Source organism: Vombatus ursinus, unplaced genomic scaffold (assembly GCF_900497805.2).
Source record: "Vombatus ursinus unplaced genomic scaffold, bare-nosed wombat genome assembly UNPS02014890.1, whole genome shotgun sequence".
NCBI classification, from domain to species: Eukaryota; Metazoa; Chordata; class Mammalia; order Diprotodontia; family Vombatidae; genus Vombatus; species Vombatus ursinus.
In genome coordinates, this window is record NW_020954668.1 from 742,652 (window position 1) to 742,892 (window position 241).

General features: G+C 39.4%; 1 protein-coding gene across 7 annotated transcripts in view; it reads right to left on the reverse strand.

Annotated features, from left to right (window-relative positions):
• The window catches only part of MTA1 (metastasis associated 1), a 219,929-nt gene that overhangs the window by 87,997 nt on the left and 131,691 nt on the right, over positions 1 to 241 (reverse strand). The window lies entirely within an intron of this gene.

Consider the following 241-nt stretch of genomic DNA (forward strand, 5'->3'; position numbering starts at 1 on the left):
CCTGAAATATATATTTGATCATATCACACCCCTACTCAATCAACTTCAGGGGCTTCTAGAATCATATACGAATTTCTCTGTGTTGCAAAACCCTTTGCAATCTCACCTCAATCTATCCTTTCAGCCTTACCGTATTTTATGCTTCTTTGCACTTTGAGATTCAGTCAAACTGGACTTCTTTCTGATCCTCAAACATCCAGTGTATGCACCTTTACACTGGTGGTCCTTGATGCATGGAATA